The following is a 20981-nucleotide window of genomic DNA, read 5'->3' as shown; positions in this document are numbered from 1 at the left end:
GCATCTCGAGGCCTCTGTGGCCACTGAAATAGACTTTGTCCTGTGAATATAGTACCCAATTCTGGTTTTGTGCACACCCCGCCCACCCCGCCATAGTAAGTCACACCCATATGTCAACCAGAACTCCTTTGGTCACTGGCTTTCAAAGTCCAACCCAACTATTAACAGCTTAAGAGAAAAGAATAATTTATTGGCTCATCCAACTAGATTATGGAAGTGGAAGGGCATTGTTGGCCTTGAAGCCTGGTTCTAGGGATCTAAATATTCCTGGCACACTCTCTGCCCATCTTTCATCTCTGTTGGTATCTACAGGTTGGCTTCATTCTCTTCCATGACAGACAGGATCCATCTGGCAGGAAACCGGACCGCTAATGATTCCAGACTTTATCTCAGTATAATCGTAAACCAGCTTTGGTTTTACAGATCTCAGAAAAGGACTGTGATGTTATGGTTTGGGTCTTCTCCCACTCCCTGAGCCAGTTACTGCAGCCAGAGCAGTGAGGTGCCATATGGCTAGCCCAGCCTGGGCCAGGGACTCACTCTTGCTGTTGGGAGTCTCTCATGACTGGGAATCTCCCCTAAAACCAGAGAGAACTATCCAAAGGAAGGGGGCGTGGCCCTGGGCAGACAGAATAAGGCAGGTACACCTCAGCATGTAAATGAAGGGGGATCTCAGGTCTGGCCCAGCCTGCACTCTGCCTCTCCAAGGCCACCTCTGCTCTCTGAGCCCCATGGCCCTGGCATCTTTCCCCCTTTCCTAAATCCATTACCCTGCAATGCTCCTGAAAATGTCTTTGCCAAGGGCCCCTCCTCTCTCTCACTTGATCTACCACTAGCAGTGCCTAATTCAGCATTGCAGGTAGACCTGGGTCTTCATGGTGCACCTCTGGCCTCTCCACCTCAGTTTTCACAGCTGTAAAGTGGGGATATAATCAAAGCCAGCTGGTCAGGTGGTTGTGATGGGTAGAGAGTTGACACCTGGTTCCTTGTCCCCTAGGAAGTGGGGGCTACCATGGGTGGAGGTGGATGTTAATAACCCGGGGAGCCTGACTGTGCACTCCATGAGACTGTTACCATCAGTATATCCAAAGTACCTGGCAGCTAGCAGCGCCTGACGAGTGTTTGTTGCACTTTTGATCTGTTGGTGTAAGCCCTCTGCCTGTCATCATTATTAAATCATTTGAAAACACAGACAGTCTGAATCCAAGGTTTTTTGTATCTTTTTTTCTTTGCCAGCATCACTCTTGGCAATCAGGCTGGATCAGGCATTTAGAATAAAAATTCCGTCCTGAGGTTGCCTATATGTCTCTATTTTCAAAAGATTTCAGAGTTTCATGCAAACCAACTTGTCTGTGTGTCTGTCCCCAGCTTGCTGACACTGCTGGGTGGGTACATGAAGGTGATTGGAGGTGCTGGCTGATCCTTGACAGTGGAAGGAACAGGTCATGAAGGAGGCTGTCCCCAGCCCCTGATGGTGGCTGTGGCTAAAGGAACACAGAGTGCTCACTGCTTCCTGGGGATCCCAGTGGGGCTCTCAAAGTAAGTCCGTCTTGCACTGGCTCGGTAGTAACTGCTAACTCCACCTATCATGCAAGCTCCATCCAGTTCTTACCTGAGTGCATCCACAGGCAGGGAAACACCAAGGCTTGGTACCATTTGTGCCTATGGTTGTGAAAATGCAAAAGGGCTTGAATCATCTTTATGTTAAATGGGCCCAGAGGCCCCATGAGTGATATTACTCTAAAAGTAGAAGACCTTGGTCTCTGAAAAATGAAATTTGATGCTTGCTGCCTTTAGGAACTGGGAGCAAGAAACTTTCTTCTTTCCTAAACTTTGAATCTAGTGGGTAGTTTATTTTCCACTTGGAGAGAATTCATGAGTGAGATGAGCTTTGCCTTAAGGGTTTGGTAAGTGCTGGGGTTTTCTTCTCTGTCTCCTGCCTTCCCCATCATTTTTCACTCCATCTTATACTCTGTGTGTTTGTGCCTGTGTGTGTTTCTCTCTCCTAACTGCCTTTTCTCTATTGACCTGATTTTTCTCTTTGCCTCTATGAAGTGGATGTCTTTTTCATTTTTGTTGTATTTGTTGAGTAGAGTTTTATATTCTGTATTTCTGTTTTGAAAAAAGAATGACTGGACCTATTCATACATCTCTAAAGGCAAACAAGGTACCAACAGCAGCAACCTAAATCCAGTTGCCTTCTCTTCTGCATCCCACACATTGATTTTCCTCTGTGAGTCCACGCTCCCCCACGGAGTGAGGCCTGGACTCCTGGAACAGGGGACTGGTGTGCACACTGCTAGTCAGTAATTGGGAGTAGTGTCAGCATCTTTAAGAGCAGTTTCCCAGATACGTTTTGATCTGTAGCATTCTTCGAGGACTGGGGCAAAGTAAATCAATTCACTAGGACTGAGCAGATACTTTTAATGAGCAATCAGGGAAGCCTCAGAGAACTTAAAGGGCCAAATCTATTCATTGATTCTGGAAAGCACAGGGTCATGCCTCCGGGAGGTTGGAAAAACTAAAGATGACACTCCATGCAGCCCAGGGGCCTTCCCTGTGATTCGGGGGAAGTTCGCTTTGCTACCCATGGTAGTTCCCCTTCTCCGCGGCACCATCTCTTCACTCAATCTTGGGTTCTGGTGCTCACTGCCCTCTTGTTTCATTCCTCTAACACCACTCTCCTTTCTACTCTGAACAGAGGGTCCAGGACAACCACTTCCACTTTAACGAGAGTTTGAGGCTGTGGATTACAGGAGGATTTGCATATTGTGCATTATTTCAGGAGCATGAAAAAATTCTGCGTTGAGTGGAGAGTTCCACGAACCCTCACTAACTTCGCTCCTTTTGGTATGACTGCAGGAGATGCACTACAGTCGTGGAAACCATGGGTGATTTTCATATCACATAACAGTTGCTACAAATATCCAAAACCCAATACCTGCTCACTGAGATTTCATAATTATCAGGCCCTCTCCCAATCTTTTGTTCAAGACGTTAATAGAAAAGCACAGCATTATTATAATTTTTAAAAAATGTATTTTGATCACTTTGGTGTAGTTGTTTTTTTATGGCCCTATTTTTCATCTGAAGCATTTGCCAAAGGGGTACTTGCTGTGAACCAAAAAGTGACTGCAGCAGGTCTCAATCAATTCGAGGTTTTATTTTGCCAAGATTGAGGATACACCTGGGAATAAGAAATGCAAATCACAGTAGAATCCATGACCTGCTCTTTTTCCAAAGAGGGTTTTGGGAACTTCAATATTTACAGAGGAAAGACCAAGCAGGAGGGGAAGAAGAAAAAGGAGAGAGGGTAGGCAATGAGGCAAGTGATTACTTTCTTGTGAGGCTCTGATTGGTGCCCAGTGAATCTACATTTTACATGTGAAAAGAAGTGGGTAGAGGAAAAGTCATTTATGCATTTATCTTGTACTTAGTAAATCTGCATCTTACATAGGATAAAGTAAGCCTGTAAAATGACAACTATCTGTTTGGGAACAAAAGAAAGGTAATTTCTGGCAACTCAATTCCCAAGCTTAACTTTTCCTTTAGCATAATGAGTTTGGGGTCCCAAGAGTCTACTTTTCTTTTGCAATGCACAGGAAAGGTTAAGAATCCTACCTTTCAGGAATGCTAGGCTCCTTCTGCCAGGGGCGACTTCTTTTTGCCAGAAGAGGATTTTGTCAGTGCTCTCCAGTTTCACCTACTCAAGAGGTGACCTGACTATTCCTCACTTTGTAAGAAAAGTACAAAATTGCCGGTGAGCCTGAGTCCCCTGGAAGACATCCCCTTAACATTATGAGGGGCGGCAGGTGGTCCCAGGCCAGGGGGTGCCCTCTGAACTCCAGCTTGGCTGAGCTGCCTGAGGTTTGGGTCTGAAAACCAAGCCCTAGAGTGTTGCTCATTCCTACTCAGAGGGTTGCTTGTTAAAATGAATCTGTTCTGCATTTTGGGGACAGTTATTTTAACACATTCCACAGGCCCCAGTATTAGGACTTGACTTCACACTTACAAGCTCCACTCTGCCTGTGGCTTCAGTTTTATAGATGTCATCCCAAGGCCTAAGGACAATTTCTCTATCACAGGCTGGCCGTGAGTCTTGGGCTTTTTTAACTCTCTCTGACTCATTAGGGGTACCCTGCTGCCCCACCTTAGCCATTAGGTCCAGCACATTGGCTGGTTCTTTTTTTTTTTTTTTTTTTGAGATGGAGTTTCATTCTTGTTGCCCAGGCTGGAGTGTAATGGTGCAATTTTGGCTCACTGCAAACTCTGCTCCAGGGTTCAAGCAATTCTCCTGCCTCAGCCTCCTGAGTAGCTGGGATTACAGGCATGTGCCACCACACCCTGCTAATTTTGTAATTTTAGTCGTAATTTTAGGAAAGATGGGATTTCTCCATGTTGGTCAGGCTGGTCTTGAACTCCTGACCTCAGGTGATCCACCCGCCTCGGTCTCCCAAAGTTCTGGGATTACAGGAGTGAGCCACTGTGCTCAGCCATGGCTGGTACTTAAAGGGCATAACTAAAAGAGATCTTGGGGCCATCTGAAGATAATGCAATTGATCAAGCCATCAGTAATGCCATGTCCCAGTCCCCAAGGCTCAAGAGAGCCTATATGTGCTCTTCTGGGGATGTGGTTGAGGAGGAAAAGGTGGGGCAGGCTGGCGCAGAAGCAGGAAGGGTGAGGTTACAAGCTATGTTAAGGCCTTTGCCACATTCAGGGCATTCGTTGAAAGCCCTGGCAGCAGCAACTGGGACTGTGGCTGGGAGACATACACCCTCAGTTCTTCAGTAGGCTGCCTCCCGCCGTCCAAGGAATAGAGCAGGATGCTCCCAGAAAAGGCTGGTCCTTCCGGAAGCAAATCCACACCACCTGCTTATGGGAGAAAGGATAGGTGACTCCCTTCTTCTGAGAGGCCATGAGCCTGAGGAATGGAAACAAGTCCCATCTAACCAGTCCTTTGCAGACACTGTTTCTTTCCTGTGCTTTCTCTTGGCCCTGTGGTTGCTGTGTCACCTCCCTCTTGTTGTCTCAGCTGTTCTTGATGACTTCAGCCTGGGCAATCTCTCACCAGCTGGCAGAAGGGGACTGGGTCTTCCCTGTACAGAGGTGCAGTCTGTTTTCCCCGCAGTGCTCCTTGTAACCCCAGGTGGGCCGATCGCTGAGGTCAAGGAGCCCCAAACCTGCTCCTTGAAAGTGGAGCACTTTGGTTTACCCTCTCCCTGCTGCTCCAAGAGGCCTCTTTGTGCCTCCCTCAGGGGTCCCACAGGGTGGCTGAGCAGCCCTGGGATGTGTTTCCAGGCTTCATGACCCAGTACCTGCATCCTTGCTCAACCTTGGTCCCTGATCAAGTACCATGACCCAGTGCTTCAGCCTGCACCCTTCCTCAGCCTTGGTCCCTGATGCTCTACCACCTGGGACCCCCAGCCTGGCACTCTGTAGTGGGGAGAGGTCTGGGGATCCCTCCCCAGTCACATCTGGAGCCCCTTCTGTACACGTGTTCAGGTCTCAAAAACTGTGTTTCTCCATCGTTTACCAGGGCAGTGCCCGGGGTGGTCCCCCGACCCCCTTCAGACTTGGCTTAGGCTCGTATTTCCTCAAATCCCATTTGCTCAGACTTGTTTTGCGTGTCTGCCTGGGAGCAGTGTCTCCTTTCCCTGCTGGATCCTGGGTATCCAGAATTGGAGAACGTGATGGTTAACACAGAGTGTCAACTTGATTGGATTAAAGGATCAAAGTATTGATCCTGGGTGTGTCTGTGAGGGCGTTGCCAAAGAAGATTAACATTTGAGTCAGTGGGCTGGGAGAGGCTGACCCACCCTCAATCTGGGTGGGCACCATCTAATCAGCTGCCAGTGCAGCTAGAATAAAATCAGGCCGAGGAACGTGGAAGGACTAGACTTGCTGAGTCTTCCGGCCTTTATCTTTCTCCCTTCCTGGATGCTTCCTGCCCTAGAACATCAGACTCCAAGTTCTTCAGCTTTTGGACTCTTGGACTTGGACCAGTGATTTGCCAGGGGCTGTCAGGTCTTCGGCCACAGGCTGCACTGTTGGCTTTCCTGCTTTTGAGGTTTTGGGTCTCTAACTGTCTTCCTTGCTCATCAGCTTGCAGACGGCCTATTGTGGGACTTCACCTTGTGACTGCGTGAGTCAATACTCCTTAAAAACTCCCTTTCATATATGCATTCTATCCAATTAGTCCTGTCCCTCTAGAGAACCCTGATGAATACAGAGGGATCCAGGAAAGGATTAACGCAGAGGGCCACAACTCCGATGCCTACAGAGGCCACATAAACGAGTAGAGTAGGCCGGGGGAGGTAACGAGAGAGTAGCGGGGACCGTGGCAAACCAGAGAGCATGCCCTGTGTGAGGGGGAAGCCATCACCTAGCTCGAGCTGGGTGTTACTGTGCAGGAGCCGGGAGACCTTCCCGGACTGCCCTGCGTTTCCTAGCACTCCCCTAGAAACTCTCACCCCCCCTTACCCTGCTCTAGTTTCTTCACAGGATTTACCACCACCTGTCACATGCATTTGTTTAGGGTTTGTCTTTCCCACTAGCATGTATGCGCCACAACATCAAGGATTTTATTTTTCCCCGCTGTGGTATCCTTAGGGCCTGGAATACTTGGCACAGAGTGAATGCTCAGTAAATATTTGTAGAATAAGTAGAGAGAGAAATTTTGGCCAGATTTTGCAGTTTTTATAAGAAATCAGAAATCTAGAAAATTCTACCATGGCATACTGTGACCAGGGCCAGAAAGTGCAGAAGGTTGCGACGAAGCCCATCAGCCTCATCTTCAGATACTTACAAAACAGACCCCAGGTTCAGGTCTGGCTCTATGAGCAAGTGAATATGCAGAGAAAGGCTGCATCACTGGTTTTGATGAGCATATGCCTCTTGTATTAGTTGATGCAGAACAGATTTATTCTAAAACAAAGTCAAGAAAAAAACTACATTGGATCATGCTAAAAGGAGATGATACTACTTGGCTACCCAGTGTCTCCGACTAGAGATGATCAGTGAAGTGAGGAATTGTTAAAAAGGATGCAGTTTGTTTTTAGATGTCCTTTGTCCAATATGAACATTTTTTTCATATTGTATTGATTCCCCTTATGTCATTACAAGATGACAATAAATGCTGTGGGAGTGTTTGTATTAAAAAATTTTTTAAAAAGGAAATCAGAAGTCCAGATTTTCTAGAAACCTAGAAGTCACTATGCTAGCCAGTACTGTATGTGCTAGACAGGCTAGATCTGGAGGCATGGTAAGATGTGTTTATCGCCTTCAGTCTACCTCAAGCCCCCACTGGGCCTGAATCACGACACTGACCCTGGGGACTTTCTGCATTCCAGCCGGCTTTCACCCTGTGATCTGCGTTGAGCTACTGCTAGCTGTCCTCAGCTTAGTGTTTGGAGGAACTCTGTGCTTCTGTAGATGTGCTCCAGGCTTCTGTGCAGTCAGTGGCTTCTGATTGAAAGGCTTTCTCTGTAGTTGCCCTGTCCACCAGCCTGGCCAGGGTCCCCTCTACCACTCCCTTTAAGAGTTTCGCTTCCTTTCTTTTTTTTACATCTTTTTGCTCTTGGACGTTGTACTTAGGATGTTTTCCCAGCCTCAAAAACATCTTGTTTTCTGCTCACAACATCCCACTTGGTTCCTTGGCATTTTAACATTTGAGTTCAGTTCACCTCATCTCAGTATATTTGAGCCTGGAATATACCGCACATCCTCATTTTGCTAGGAGATGCCATTATCCTCAGTGCACTTTAAAGATCTCTGTACATTTGGAAATCTCAGGATACCTAACCCCGGGTTGGAAGTGTGGTGCCATTTAGGGTCATATTTGGAGGGGACACTTGACAATGTGTCAGGGCTGTCCCTAGCAATAATGGCGATGTGCCATTTTTGTACCTCATCACATGTATTTCCGCCGCGGCTGGAGCTAACCATTGCACCTCAGTGCTCATCTTTTCATTTCTTTCCCTGTTACACCTGGCTTCTAGCATTTTTGTCTTATTTTTGAAACCAAAGAGCATTATAATTAAACTCAGTAAGCGAGCCACTTTCCCTTGAAACATGCTCTGAGATGTATTTACATAAGTCTCAAATGTATTTACTCAGTGGATTCTTTTCCCTCTCTAGTGAATCAATTCCATTTTTATAATTTACTAAGAAAAATTTTCCCTCTAAGTAGCATTCAAGGTCTCATTTAAAGCCGGAGGTGAGGCAGAGGTCCTGAAGCAGTTTCATGCCACTGAGTCTTATACTGTCCACAATCACAGAAATGAGACGGATGAGAACGGGCCTGGTGGGCCTCACAGGCAACTAGGAGGAACTCCGAAATAATCTGAACAAGTTTCTTCAGCTGTGAAGAGTTTGCTTGCTTTTTTTTTTTTTCTTTTCCTCTCCACTGAAAACTTAGAAGGCAAGGCAAAAATGGCTTCTGATTCCAAGGTGCCTCGCTAGCCTTTCCTGTTCTCCCCTCTGTTTTGAAGTACATTAACTCTCTGGGGTGCTCTGTAGCTCCTGAAAGCCGAGGACTCCCTTGGCCCAGAATTGTCCTCGGCCAAATGTAGTGATGTGTTAGAGCTGCCCCTCCCTGCGGAGCTGCCCGCACGCTGCTATCGGGTCTGAGAGGCCCCTTCTGGGTCGCCATGGTAACCAGAAGCGGAGGTGCCAGGAAACCTATAGGGGGCAGTGGAAGTGGATTATTTAGTGTGCTTTATTATATGTAGCATGACTCCAAAGAGTTATTTTGAGGCTATACAAATTATAGTTGCCATAAATGAGTCACGTTACCATTGTTCAGAAAAATACCAGACCTGGGGCTAATCTTTGAAACTCTTAGTGATTTTCCTCCTTGGGTGATGCGAATACCCCACCGCCTGCTGAGAACACAGCACCTAGGCCCTTGCCCTTTTGAGTTTTCTGGATATCTGTCATGCTCAGGACTGATGTTCTCTCTGGTCTTGTTTCTAGAACACTGGTAGCTTTTGCTATCATCCACCCTAAAAGGAGGATGATGTTCTGGTAAGGTGTGCCAGGTTCTTAATTTACAAGCACCGTAGGAGGTGGGCTCACGGCGTTGAATGGTGGTGGATTGAAGTACCATTGGTTGTGGATGCTTACAGGAGTGAGGGAACATGTGGCTTATCTGACACACTTGTTTGTCAGAATCAGGAAGAACTTTCACAGCCCATTTACTCATTTAAATATGTATCAAATATGTAAATATGTATCTTCTTCACACCAGGAAACAGAATGGAACAAATAGGCATTCTCTTCTCTCCTCTCCTGGGAAAGACGGTGGGCAGGAGGGCTCCAGGCTGCAGGAATGAGATGAATAAAGGTCCTTCGGCTAGGAAGTGCATAGCACTGGGGAGACTTTCAAAGAAGTGGTAGGATCCGTGCAACCATGGAACAGGGAGAGCAAAGGCTGAGGGTGGAGAGGGAGGCAGTGGCTAGACCACGCAGTGTTCTGGTGCTGTGTGAAGAATTCTGGACTTTATTCCTGAGGGCAGTGGGGAATCATGGAAGATTTTAAAGTAGGGCTGTTTATAGCCAGATTTGCTGCAGCATGGAGAGTGCAGACACCAGGAAGAGACAATTGCAGGACAGGAAACCCTCATTATTTGCAGAAAACTGGTATCGGAAACGGGCCACTGAAAGTAAAATGGAGGCCCACATTTCTTAGTAAACATTATTTTAAAAGGCTTGATTAGTATCTTACTTTGAAAAAAATATAAAAAATTATTTAAAAATTTTCGTATTACTTTGTATTAGTAATACTCATGTAGTAATTGCAGCTTTGCGCTAGCTCTTAGAACAAGGTATGAATCAGTTGTTGACTTTTGGAGGGGAGAACTCATGCTGATAAGGCGACAGGACAGCAGGATGCAATACTTCGCTTCTTGCTTGAGTTCTGAGGAAGAATCATGAAAACGTTCAAAGATTTCATCAGTTTCTCCAAGGCCCTCCTTGATACTTCGACACTCAAACCACTCCCTTTTCAAGGACCAGTCCTGCCTTGAACCTCAGCAGTTTTCCTTCCTCAGCTCTAACTGCTTTAACTCTGCCAACTTCTTCTTGGTCAGTGGCACTGAGGAAGATCTTCAGTATCACTTTCATCAACTTCATGAAATCCAGCAAATTGAGCAAAATGTTCAGTGTCACTTTGCTACCACCTTGCATTGTATCTGCATGTGAGATTGGCATGGTTGGTGATTCTAGTGTTCCTAGGAACGTTAGGTGGGGAGGGATGGTTGGGTGAAAACTCATGAATATTTTCACATCATGACAATTCTGCTTCTTTCTGCAATCTCCTAATTACTGCTCCTAAATAATGAGTATTTGGAGAAAGAAGGTCCCTTATAGTCTTACTGGAAGATCAGGCAATGGCAGTAGAGTTAGAGAGGAGAATGAGATTTGAGAACTATTTAGGAATAAAATCAAAAGCACTTGGGAAGCAACTGGATATGAACGGAGTAAGGAAAAGGAATCGAATGGCTCCTGGGCTTCAGCAACTGGCAAACTAGTGGTGCCGATGCCTGAGATGGGAAACCTGGGCAGGAAGGCAGGTGGTGGGAGTGAGACAGCAGCCCTGCATCCTATACCAAACACAGGGGTGGATAGGGAAGGACGCCTGCAACTTCCTGGCATCATTTCAGTTTTTGTTTTCCTATGGGCAGTAGACACTCAATAAACATTCGCTGATTCACTTGTTTGGGTTCCCTGGTGTTTGGGTTAATTGTATGTTGGGTGATAACAGCGAATATTAAGAATTTTTATTGAGCGCTTTCTATGCGGCAGGCACTACGCTAGGCACCTTGCATATCTTATCTCATTTTTGTCTTCATAACAACTCTAAGAAGTCAGGCTATTTCATGTTATTGCGATGTAAGGAGATGCTATTTTATGAGGTAGGTCAGAGGGCGAACCAAATGCTAGCAAGGGGTGGGGAGAGGAGGTGGTTGGATGCGATTGGAAAGTGGGAATGAAAAGAGGCTGATGAGAAGCTCTGTGTAGATTGACAGGAGGAGGGACTGTTTTTGAAATTTCCTGCTTCCCTTGTGCGGAGGTCTAGGGCATTTATTTCAAATGATGTGAATGTATTTACTTCAGCTTCCACATGGCCCTGGAAGAGTTGAGAAGGCAGAAAACTCATCATCTTGCTAGAACTAATCCTACCTCTGACACTGTCTGGCTTGAGGGTCACTTGAGCTCAGGGCCTCAGCTTTAGTTGTCAGGCAAATGGGCATTAAATAGCCACTTTGCCTTGTGCAAATTGCAGGCAGATTCAAATACAGGAAGTGTTAAAGGAAGAACTTCAGACAAAATAAATGTGACAGAGTTTATTTGAGCAAACAAGGATTCATGATTTGGGCAGCCCTCAAAACCAGCAGAGGCTCAGAGAGATCCGCTGCAGCAGCGTGGGCTTTTAGAGGATGAATATGGAAGTAAGACACATACAACGTACTTGATTGATTACAGTGGAAAGACTGGTTTTAGAGGTTAATTGGTGGTTTCGGATTGATAGTCTGTAGTTTCATTTTACTGTTTACATCAGGCTTTGGCTTGCTTAGGTAAAAACTTAAAGTGCTGTAGTTGCCCCAGCCTAATGGCTTCCCAATTAAAATGATTTTAAAAGAAGGCGTTCTCCTTGTGCAATACACTGATGAAGATGTGGCTTATGTGATTTAAACTCTTGGAGAGTGAAAGGCTGAGCCTGTAGTACATGTTTTTCTCATCACCATTTTCTAGGAACTTACCTTGTCCAAAAGCCATCTGATTAATCTACTTTATTTATTATTTAATTTTTTGAGACAGAGTCTTGCTCTGTGACCCAGGCTGGAGTGTAGGAACACGATCTCAGTTCACTGCAAACTTGGCCTCTCGTGTTCTAGCAGTTCTCCTGCCTCAGCCTCCTGAGTAGCCAGGATTACAGGCGAGGGCCACCACACCCAACTAATTTTTGTATTTTTAGTAGAGACAGGGTTTCACCATGTTGGCCAGGCTGGTCTCAAACCCCTGACCTCAGGTGATCTGCTGGTCTTGGCCTCCCAAAGTGCTGGGATTATAGGCGTGAGCCACTGCGCCTGGCCAGATTAACCTACTTTAATTCTACATTAGCAGCAGGACTTATTGTGGGCAACTTCCAGATGTGCAAGGTCCATCAGGCTGAAGTATGTTTGCAGGTTCAAAGAAAGTGCAGAGCATGGGTGCTTTAAGCCTGACTCAGAGCCGGCGGGTGGTAATGGGGTGAATGGATTAGCACAGAGCAGGGCCCCAGTGTAGGGACTCATGGGTTTAGTTGCGTATGTGAGCTGCTGCCTGAGATTATTTCCTTTGGTTCTATGTTCTTTCTTTGAGGGAGAGTAGGGACCACAGAGCCTGGGGTGGCAGCAGAACCCCCTTCCTACAATTCCTGGAGGCACTGAAGGTCCCGATCGGTCTTGGTTATGGAAAGGCCAGGGAATTGTTCCTTATCAGCAGAGAAGCAGTTGCCCAATGGGAGAGATTGTACTCAGTTGGGGAGAGAGAAGCTGGCTTACCCATGGGGGAACATTAATCAAGATACTCCAGAGGCACTCTAAAAATATCATACCTGCTGTTACATATACACTCATGTGCATCTTTGATATCTTTTATGTCCTGATGTCCTCTGTAGCCAACTGGAGACCACACACACACACACACACACACACACACACCATACAGTCTTCCCTCGGTATCTGTGGGGGACTGGGTTCCAGGATGCCCATGAATACCCAAATCCACAGATGCTCACGTCCCCGATAGAAATGATGTAGTGTTTGCATATAGCCCATGCATGTCCTCCCGTATACTTCAAATCACCTCTGGATTCCTTATAATACTTAATGCAGTGTAAATGTTATGTAAATAGTTGTTATACTGTATCACCTAGGGAATCATGGCAAGAAGAAAGTCTGTACATGTTCAGTACAGACAAAACCATCCTCTTTTTTTCAAACATTTTTAACCTGTAGTTGGTTGAACCCACGGATATGGAACCCATGGATGCAAAAGGCCAACAGGAGGTATATACAGACAACACTAAACATTTCGCTTGTTACAAGTAAGTCCTTTTTGCTCGGTATCAGATGATCTTGTACAATAAACTGCGAGGTCTGAACTCATTTTACAGATTAGAAAACTGAGAATCCTAGGAGTCAAGTGATTGGTGCCAGCCACTCAGCAGGCAAGTTAGGGTCCAGGGCTTTGAACACAGGACAGGCTTTCTGAGTCAAAGCTGTGCTATTTTGACTCTTCTAAGTTTGTAGCCTTCTCCAGGGCAGAGACAGTGTCCTTTATGTCTCTCTTGTCCCAGCGTCCTGCAGATGGTCCCACACATGGTGATGCTTGGTAAGTGCTGGTGAGCGATGATGGCATACAGGAGCTGTCCCTTAAGCCTGAAGGGAGAGGGCCTCCAGGAGGGTTGGAGGCTGGTGCAAGATAAGGGAGATTTACTAAGTGATTCTAAGAGGATGGGAACTTAAACAGAGGATCCTGCTCAGAATGCTCAGGGGTGGGAGCATGGCTCATTCATTCACTCTCCAGTCTCATGTGCCATCTGGCCAGCCTGCCCAGGTGCTGCCACTGGATGGTGATGGGAATTGGGGGAGCAGGTGACAAGATTAAACAGGAATGTCTGAGGAGCTAAGAGGCCATGGCAGAGCTGGAGCCAGGTGTTACCAGGGCCGGCAGGCGTCTGTGCACCAGGGCTAGGCTGGGGGAGAGGGCAGAGATGGAGTGTGTCTAAGACAGTGCTAGGGCTGCAGGTGGGGGCCCTGGAGACCCAGTCAAGCTGCTGTCTGCCAGGTTCAGAAAAGTCTACGTTCACCTCTGGTCACAGTGGGTAAGGGTTGGCATCTGTATGATTTGGAGGGACTGAAGAATGGTAAAATTATACAGCTTGCGGGACTTCAAGAGGTCACTCTCTCAAATTTATGTAGACCAGAATCTAACCATGATATATGCAGGGTCTTCAGAGAGGTGAGTGTCAGGAAGTGGGAAAGATGAGGCTCTACTTCAGGCATGGGGATGAAGCTTGAGAAGCAAGTCAGAGCCTTCCCTTGAGTGCCAAAATTTGCTTTTAGCCAGAGAAGGCAGAAGTAAGAGAAGGAGCGGGGAAGCAGAAAGTGGGTCCCAGAAAGCTTCACTAGTGACAGGCTACTCAAGGTCTGAATTTTCAAATCACCTTTGACACGATTATACTAAGGTGAATTCAGTGAGCAAGCATTTTATGCTGGGGTCTCTGAGAACCACAAGGCCCACTGTCTGCCTCCAGGCTGCTTCCAAGTCTAGCCAGAGAGATGGGAATTGTCAACAAAGCAAATAGAGTCAAAAGTCAATGTGTGGGTCGACTCTGGGCACACTGCCTGTGAATTAGCACTTCTCCACAAGGAGTGGTTGAAAAAGAAGTCCGCGTGTATGTGTGTGTGTGTGTGTGTGTGTGTGTGTGTGTGTTTTAAGTAGTCAAAATGGTGTGAATTAAATGCCAAGGGCTTCAAAAGACATGCTCACCAAGTGGGGGAAGGGAGGCTCTGTGACTGCTTCATAGTAATGTACGGGGCTGAAATCGCTCCCTGTGTATAAAGACATTTAGAGCAGCCTTCTGCGGAAGAGTAGGCAAAGGATGCCTCAGCTGTGATAAAATATTGAAGATGGATTTTTAAAAAACAAGCATATATTAGCAGGGTCAAAATTTTTACATTACACTCAGATGTGCAATCAGCACAGAATTCATTATTTTGCTCAACTATTCTCAGCTTGCCGTGGAGCCCCAATTTCCATGGACTGTGAGTCGGAGGGAAAGATAAACTAGCCAATTTAAGGTATTATACCTCTGCCTGTTTCAAGCTCTTTCCTCTTTTGGATAAATATCTCTTTCAATTACTGTATTTGAGTGGTGCTGTAGACTGAATGTTTGTGTCTGTCCCCACAGCCCCATTCACATGTTGAAATCTTAACATCCAGTATGATGGCATTAGGAGGTAGGGCCTTTGGGAGGTGATTAGGTCATGAGGGCAAAGCCCCCATCAATGGGCTTACTGCCTTTAAAAAGAGGTCCTAGAGAGCTCCCTTGCCCCTTCTGCCATTTGAGGACACAGATGGAAGACAGCCATTTATGAACAAAGTGGGCTCTTGCCACGTGTCAACTCTGCTGGTGCTTTGATCTTGAACTTCCCAGCCTCCAGAGTTGTGTTGCTGTTTCTAAGGCATCAAGTGTACGGTATTTTGTTACAGCAGCAGGAATGGACTAAGACAGGTGGTTTCTCACTTCGTAAAGTCTGGTTCCTCCCCCACCATCCCAGGATGGTACCTGGATATAAGGAAGGCCAAACAATGTCCTCCCACCAATGGGAGAAGCCCGCTAGTCCTTGAGTAGCCTGGTGCTGACTTCTGGGTCCTTGCTGGCCTCCTAGAGACGTGACTGGCATGTTGTATGATTTCTTTTCCTGATTTCCTCAGGGTCCAGTGGACATTCCGTGGCTGACTCAGCCCCACCTGATGCTCCTTACTGCTGCTGACATGACACATCACACCCTCTGTCCAGTGCCTGACCCACAAGGTTCACCCCACAGCCTCTGCAATAGAATTGACCTGGCTTTTTGCTCCCTGCCCTCAGCTCCATCTTACATGATACCTGAAGGAGACTCGGGTGTTTCCATCATCTCTCGTCTTCTGCCTCAGTGCTCCCTGGTGCTGTCTTTACTCTGCTGACTCCCGAATGGGAAGCAGGGCATAAGTGTTCTCGGCTTTGGCTTTTGCTTCAGACTATCTGCGGCTTTACTCCTGCTTCCACTCCAGCCATTGTTCGATCTCAAGGTAAGGTAGGGGCTATGGCAGGGATTCTGATGTCTGACCTTTCTTCTTTCCTTTCTTTCCTTCTTTTTTCTTTCTACCTGCAGTCTAGAAGTGTCTCCAATTCTTCCCTTGGTGTTTGGAAAATTCCATTAAGCTATAGCTTGAGTTCTTGCTACCTATAATTTATAATAACATTAGACGTCCACACCTTTAAGCTTTGATTTTAATGTGTAAAGGGAATTTTTGAATTAAGGGATTTTTTTTTTTTTTTTTTTTTTTTACAATGTCTGATTCAGGATTATTGTCTCCTGGTGGATTTCTTTTTGTTTGTTTGTTTTTGAGATGGCGTCTTGCTCTGTTGCCCAGGCTGGAATGCAGTGGCATGATCTTGGCTCACTGCAGCCTCCGCCTCCCAGGCTCAAGTGATTCTCCTGCCTCAGCCTCCCAAGTAGCTGGGACTACAGGTGTGTGGTACCACACCGGGATAATTTTTGCATTTTTGGTAGAAATGGAGTTTCACCATGTTGACCAGGCTAGTCTTGAACTCCTGACCTCAAGTGATCTGCCTGCCTTGGCCTCTCAAATAAATTGTTTTTTTTTTTTTTTTTTTTTAGAGAGCATTTGCTATAGTCCCTGTTTAGGGACCAGACACAGAATTCCCATCCAGGTCTTCCAGTATCCCTAGAATAGATTCAAACCAATGCACGGGACAATGTGTATATTTGAACTGCCATTCCCAACATTATTTTGGAATTCCTTTTGTGGAATTCTTTTTTTCAGAACCAATTTATGGGACATACAAAATCACTCTGCAGTCATTCTTCTAGCATCAGGTGGGAAAACATTTGGCTACAAGGAGCATAAAACCCACTGTTGTGGCTCAAACAAATAGGGGCAAATTCTTTTTTTATAACAAGAAAGCTAGAGGTAGCTAGTCTGGGGCTAGTGTAACTTTAATAATGTTCTTGGAGCGCTAGACTCACACTGTGCCCTGCTCTGCGCTCCTGCACTAACTTTCATCTTGCACCTGCAGCCTTGGGGTTGCAAGCTGGCTCTGCACCTCCACACACAATGTGGACTTTCTAGATGGGAAGAAGGGGGAAGGGCAATGGGCAAAAAAGACTCGCCAGCCAAGTCTGCCCCATTTCATCAGGATATGAAAATCTTTCCTAACTTTTCACGGAGTGCACCTCTGCATAAAGCTCATGAGTGAGAACTAACGCCTGAGCAGCCCTAGGTGGAAGGTGGCCAGGGAGGATGGACTTGTCTATCAAGGTATTTCCCAGTGTTTTTGTCTACCTTATTCACCACCAAACTAGGATCTCAAAGCCTCCTGACTTCTTTTGAAAATGAAAAGATTGAAAATTAGCCAGGCGTGGTAGCTCATGCTTATAATCCCAGTACATTGGGAGGCCAAGGTGGGAGGATTGCTTGAGGCCAAGGGGTTTAGTCCTGGGCAGCATAGCGAGACCCCGTCTCTGTATTTTAAAAACTAGCTGGGCATGGTGGTGCATGCCTGTAATCCCAGCAATTTGGGAGGCTGAGGTGGGAGGACTGCTTGAGCCCAGGAGGTCAGTGCTGCAATGAGCTGTGGTTGCACCACTGCATTCGTCTGGACAACAGAGTGAGACTTTGTCTCGAAACAAAACAAAATAAACAAAACCTATGTTCCAAGATCAAAGCTGTTTTTCCACTGGCAGGTCCCCAAACAAGTTTCTGAAATGTTCTGAATAACAGAGTAAATGTCCATCCTCCTGAGGACTCCGAAGGGAAGCACACTCATTTGGATGTATTCCTTTGAAAATGCATTCTTGTCATGACAATCCATTCGCACTTCATGCGGTAACTGGCAAGGATCCAAGCCTACACACCCACAGCGTCTCCTCGAGCCTCTGTGCTTGCTTGCAAGAGGTGGGTGGACCCTGTGAAATGTCAGGAGTGAGGCAGATGAAGAGAAAATGAAACTCTCCTCCAGCTGGACCACCTCGTTTGATGTCAGCAATGGAGGGACATTTTGTTACTGTGCCTTGAATTGTAATGTCTAGGGGATGCTCTGGGTGGACTGTCGGAAGAAGCTCAGACTGGGGGCCAGAACCTCCACATCAGAAGGGAGCCGGGACCACGCCCAGTAATAAGGGCTGTGTGGCTGTTCTGATCCCTTTGAGAAGCCACTTGCTTCAGAGATGTTGCAGAGCAGTCACCCCCTCCACTCCCCAGAGGACTGGGCTTCTGTGCTTGTCTTACCTTGTTTATCTCTCTGTCTGACGCTGGTGGAGGTGAAATCTGTCAGGTTCCGTGCAGATTCTTGTTGAATGCCACTTCCCCACAGACCTGGGAGGTCGGGGTGCAAATATATGCAAGATGCTGTTGGAGATTTGCAGAAAAGCAAAATATGATTCCTTGATGCATGTGGTCATCTGCTTATTTGTTTTTATTCATCAAACATCCGTTGAGCAAGAAGAGATCAGTGAGGGATGGGGGAGAGAGACAAACAGATGTGACCAGGTGGCCTTAGAACTTGCTGGGGAGGTGTGAGGAGGAGGGACGTGGTGCTGGTGAGACAGGCCGGGGTAGGGGTAAGGAAAGGTCTGCCAAGGAGTTGATGCATGAATGGAGTTTCAAGGCCAATCTGGGTGCAAATAGTGATCTGAGGCAGCTTATGATAACTCTGCAAGAGAAGCGTAAATAAGGTCTTTAAAATACATACCAAAAAAGAAGTGGCTTCTGGCTGGGGGGAAGGAGGCATCAGAGAGGGCTTCATGGAGAAGGGATAAGATTCAGCAAGAAGTTTGCAAGCAGAGGGAAGAAACAAGAAAAAACACATCAGTGAAAAAGACCAGGGTATGTTTTGTACATATCCGAGTTTGATTGGGAGATTACATTCATAGCAGGAATCTCATAGGAAAAGACTGGAGAAGTAGGTTGCAGTCATATTGCGAAGGATGCTGATGCCCTGTTAGGTTGTATTTCATTGGTGAGCAATGGAGGACAGTTGCAAGATTTCAAGCAGAGGAGTGACATGATCATAGAAGAAAACTGGGTTGAGAGGAGCTGCCTGGGAGGAGGAAACTGTGTTATTTTGCTCACGCTTTGGAAGTTGCCTTTTAATGAGAGATACTGCCCTGCTTCAGGCTTCTTTGGTGAGAAGCAACAGAACTCATGCTAGTCCATCCATATCAACTAGCTCTGTTTCCCTCAGCTAGCAGGACTAGTCACTCCTAGGAGCTCTGTTGCTATTAGGAGGATAGTGTTTATCTGTAAAGGAGATCCTGGTGAGAGTGAGGCAGGAAGCAGGTTGCCTCCTGGATCAGAAAAGCTCTTCAAAAAGCAACATGGCTAGGCCTGGTGGCTTTTGCTTGTAATCCCAGCACTTTGGGAGGCTGAGATGGGATGATTGCTTGAGTCTAGGAGTTTAAGACCAGCCTGGACAATATACCAAGACCCTGTCTCTATGAAAAAAATTAAAAAAATTGACTGGGCATGATGGCATGCACATGTAGTTCCAGTGAGTTGGGAGGCTGAGGTGGGAAGAATGCTTGAGACTAGGAAGTTGAGGCTGCAGCCAGCCATGACGGTGCTACTGCACTCCAGCCTGGGCAACAGAGCAAGACCCTGTCTCTTACAGGAAAAGAAAGTAAATGAGTGTGTGTGTGTGTGTGTGTGTGTGTGTGTGTGTGTGTGTGTGTGAGAGAGAGGGAGAGAGAGAGAGAGAGAGAGAGAGAGAGCGCGAGCGCGAGGGAGAGGGATTAATTAATTTGGGGTCAGATCATGAACCTCTTTGTTGGGAAAGATCCAGGCAGACAGAGGCCAGGGCTTTCCAGGATGAGCTGGTAAAGGAGCAATTCTGAGTGATGGTGGAGATGAAGGCTCCTCAGATGTGGGTTCCTGGCTTACTGCTTGCTCAGGCAACGGGTTTTCTGAGAAAATGTGTTCACACCTAGAATATGTATGTAGCTCCGACCACAGTGTTAAAAGAAAACTTAGAGACAAGATCCACAGATCATCTCTAAAAGGTTGAAGGGCCTTCCATGTGAACACACATTGAAAAGACTCAGATCTTCTGCATGGGAAAGATAAAACGGAGATGCACAGGCAGGATTTTGGAGCTGTTTGAATGGAACAAATAAGAGAAACAGGGACTTGTTCACCAAATCGTAGACTCCTGGAGCTAGGGATCTGCGGTGGAGCTGGAAAGAAGCAGTACCAGGCCAGAAAGATGCAATAGCCTTTCGCACTGAGACCTCAGCGGTTGGTGTGGAATAAGCAAATAGACAGAGGTGAGCAAAGTTACATCACTTCCAAGATGATAGATTCGCCATAGGATGCTAAGATAGGCAGTGGCGCCTGGGGCCTGTGCCGCTTTTGAAGTTGACACAGCAAGGGACAACGATGCCTCCCAGGGAAGCGCCACTCAGCGGCATCAGTGTGGGAGGTCCCAACTTGCACAGAAAGGGGTTTTCTGTTTTCTTCTGTATTTCCTTGAATCTCCAATGTGGCCAACACCAAACCCCGAGATTTTTAACCTCTCTTGACTTTTATTTCTTCTGCCTCAAATTATGATGATTTAATGCTAATCAATATCTCAAGGGAGCTTTAAGCCATGAGGCACCAAGGCTTTCATGGTGAACTGTGAAACAAGGAGGGCAATACTGTAAACAGAGCATGCAGAGCCAGCTCTCCATTATCCAAGGTCAGGAGGGGCAGAGAACACACACACACATACACACACACACACACACACACACACTTACATGTATACATCAAAGATTGGATAAACAGTTTCAATGTTTCCCTCAACCAAATTAATCAGAACTGCTAATAAGGGACCAAAGGGACTAATTTTCTTTCTTTTTCTTTTTTTCTTTTCATTTCCACTCCACTGGCTAAGTATATAGGAGCCAGGAAGTGGCCAGCATGTGGTGGTGGGCGGGGGACAGCCATAGGGAGGGGCAGAGGATCGACTCCAGAGTAAACACATCCCAGGGAGGCAGGGGAAGCTGCTGGCTACAAGTGCGTTTCCAGCACCAGAGGATGAGACTCTACCTGACTTAGAAGTGAATGGGGTGACGTGGACTCTGGGTTGAGTGGGACAGGGTCAGGGAAAGCAGGGCCCCTGCAGGCCGGGCCTGACCAATGTGTGTCCTCTGTAACACTGTGC

At 46.6% G+C, this 20981-nt stretch overlaps 1 protein-coding gene and 1 pseudogene across 2 annotated transcripts in view; both read left to right on the top strand.

Moving 5' to 3' along the window:
• The window catches only part of CAPN8 (calpain 8), a 71527-nt gene that overhangs the window by 13628 nt on the left and 36918 nt on the right, over nt 1–20981 (top strand). The gene's annotated exons all lie outside the window — the stretch shown is intronic.
• LOC116558994 lies at nt 6080–11848 on the top strand (annotated as a pseudogene).

Source organism: Sapajus apella, unplaced genomic scaffold, assembly GCF_009761245.1.
Source record: "Sapajus apella isolate SASKATOON/1434 unplaced genomic scaffold, GSC_monkey_1.0 scaffold22, whole genome shotgun sequence".
NCBI classification, from domain to species: Eukaryota; Metazoa; Chordata; class Mammalia; order Primates; family Cebidae; genus Sapajus; species Sapajus apella.
Note: the sequence above shows the minus strand (reverse complement) of the source record. Positions and strands in the feature narration are given on the sequence as shown.